The sequence below is a fragment of the Canis lupus genome, chromosome 21 (assembly GCF_011100685.1).
Source record: "Canis lupus familiaris isolate Mischka breed German Shepherd chromosome 21, alternate assembly UU_Cfam_GSD_1.0, whole genome shotgun sequence".
In the NCBI taxonomy this organism is placed as follows: Eukaryota; Metazoa; Chordata; class Mammalia; order Carnivora; family Canidae; genus Canis; species Canis lupus.
Window position 1 is genome coordinate 43215765 of NC_049242.1, and position 2970 is coordinate 43218734.

Genomic DNA, 2970 nt, shown 5'->3' on the forward strand with positions numbered 1-2970 from the left:
AGGGGTCGGGACTTCAGTGGAGGAAGTAAATGCACACACTGGAGACATAGCAAGAGAACAAAATTGGAAGTGGAGCCTGAAGATGTGACTTGGTGAAATCTCAATATAACACGAAGGGCTGGGGACTTCCTCCTTATGGCTGAGGGCGGAAAGTGGTTTCTTGAGACAGAATGCCCTGGTCGAGATTGTTGAAATGACGACAGGATTTAGAATATTACATAAACTGGTAAAGCAGTGGCAGTTTGAGAGGATCGACGTCAACATTGGAAGTTCTACTGTAGGTAAAATGCCATCACATAGCATCGCATGCTACAGAGAATCATTAGTAAATGAAAGAGTCCATCAGTTTGGCAAACTTCATTGTTGTCTTATTAAAGAAATCGCCACAGCCACCCCAACCTTCAGCCACCATCCTGACCAGTCAGCAGCCCTTAACCTCCCAGGACCTTCCAGCAAAAAAGACCAGGACTCACTGAAAGCTCAGATGAGGGACACCTGGGTGGCTCAGCAGTTGAGCATCTGCCTTTGGCTCAGGTCGTGATCCTCGGGGCCTGGGAATCGAATCCCACATCGGGCTCCCTGCATGGAGCCTGCTTCTCCCCCTGCCTGTGTCTCTGCTTCTCTTTCTGTGTATGTCTCATGAATAAATAAAATCTTTATTAAAAAAAAAAAAAGCTCGGATGAGGTTTAGCATTTTTTAGCAATAAAATATCTTTAAAGTATGTACATTGTTTTTAGCCATAAAGCTATTACACACTTAATAGACTACAGTAGAGTGTAAACATAACTTTTATAGGCACCAAAAAACAAGAAATCCATTGGACTCCCTTGATTACGGCATTTGCTTTATTGCAGTGGTCTGGAACTAAACGCCAGTATCTCTGAGGTATGCCTCTAAGTCTTACATAACACAGGAGCCCCCATAAAGAAGTGAATGAAGGCCCAAAGAAACAAATAAGCCTGAGGTTTTTATGCTTAGGTTTGATGACGAGTGGAAAGTTGTAAGATGTGATGGGACAAAGGTAAGATAAATGTAGTCAACTGGGGGAAACAGCGAGGCTTGTTGGAGGCCTGTCCTGTCCGTGTTCCTTCATTTTTGGAGGTAATCCTTTTCTCCCAGGACAGGAGAGCCCCTCTCACATGAGGGCTTTATGACCTGCTTCAGGGGAAGGTCAGAAAGTCTTTGCTGAGGGTGGAAGAAATCATGAGAACAGATCAAATACATGTTTGTTCTACTGGCCACTGTTGAACACCGTGGGGTCACGTGTTTACTGAGAAGCAACAAATCACAAGCAGAGCTAACAAAATAGAAGGGAGGGAGGTAGAATCCTTCCCGCACATTCCAATTCTCAGATTCCTTCAGCTTGAAATACTCACTAGGCCAAGATGCCCTACTTGGGGGTAGCACATCCTGAATGTTATCAGAAGTAATAACATCCTCGATTTTGGATACTATACAGTGCAGTGTGTCAACCTTTGAAAGATCTGCATCATCAGTGAACTAACTCTCTCCCACCCAGAATGCATAATGTTACAAATATTTATTCCAAGGGCAAGATAAAGCCTGGATTTTAATGAAACAATATATAAGTTTACTGATAAAGTTTTAGGTTCCACACTGCAACTAACCTTTATAAAACTACTGCCTGTCTAGTTTGGGTTGGGTGCTGCGGAAGATTATCTCTGTTATTCCATATTTTTGTCCTATATCTCAACCAAAACAGCATAATAGACTGAATGCAGAAGCAGCTATGAGAATCCAGCTGTTTTCTACTAAACTAGAGAATAAAATGATTTGTAGGGATCCCCGGGTGGCTCAGCGGTTGAGTGCCTGCTTTTGGCCCAGGGCATAATCCTGGAGACCCGGGATAGAGTCCCACATCGGGCTCCCTGCATGGAGCCTGCTTCTCTCTCTGCTTCTCTCTCTCCCTGTGTCTCTCATGAATAAATAAATAAAATCTTAAAATAAAATAAAATAAAATTAAAATAAAATAAAATAAAATAAAAATTTATAAAAATACTAAACAACTTCACTTTCCTGTTTCTTTTGTTTTGAAAATATAGTTATTTCCATAAAAATATGTTAATTTTGGTAACATGTGGGTTTATTACTATTCAAAGAATTAATAAGTAAATATAAATGTTTCTCAGTTTTAATTTCTAATACGGTAAAATATCAATAGAGGTAACCCACATGAACAAAAGCTCTTTGGGGTTCTTAATTTTGAAGAAGGGGTCCTAAAACCAAGGAAGCTTGAGAACCATTGACTTAGATTAAAAGATTAAGACCCTCCTACCTGGTCTTTCTGCTTCTGGCCCATTCCACGGTTCCTCCTTCTATCCTCAGTACATCAGCTGAGGCGATCCTCTTAAGATGTAAGTCGGACTGTTACTCATTCACTCAACCACTCCCGGAAGCTCCTCAGCTCACTCAGAGGAAAAGCTAAGTCCTCTCCAGCCGTGCTCGCACTTCTCTCCATCCTCACGCTTGATGGGCACACTTCTGTCTGAGGCTGTCCCTTCTGCCCAGAGAGCTCTTCCCACGGATGGTCACGGAACCCACTCCCTCATCTCCAGGTCTGCGCTCAAGAGTCACTTTCTCAAGATTTCTCTGGCCGGTGTCAAGTTGCAAAACCCATGCTCACACTCCCAATTGCCTTCCCTCCTTTATTTTTCTCATAGCATATACTGCCACTTAATACACACAATGCTTTATCAATTTATCTTTTTTATTTTCTTTCTCCTTCCTCTAATATGGAAGCTTCAGGAGGACAGAGGCTTTGTCCACTTCATCAACTGCGTATTGTGCTCTGACGCATGGGAGGAGCTCAGGGAATATCTGTTCAATGAAGAAATGAACACCTCTATGGCCAATAATCTAGACTGGCAGTTTGCTCTGAGTAACCAGTGATACTATGGCAGTTTCTCCTCTTTAATCCTGTATTTATTATGATTACTTCATTTAGCCTC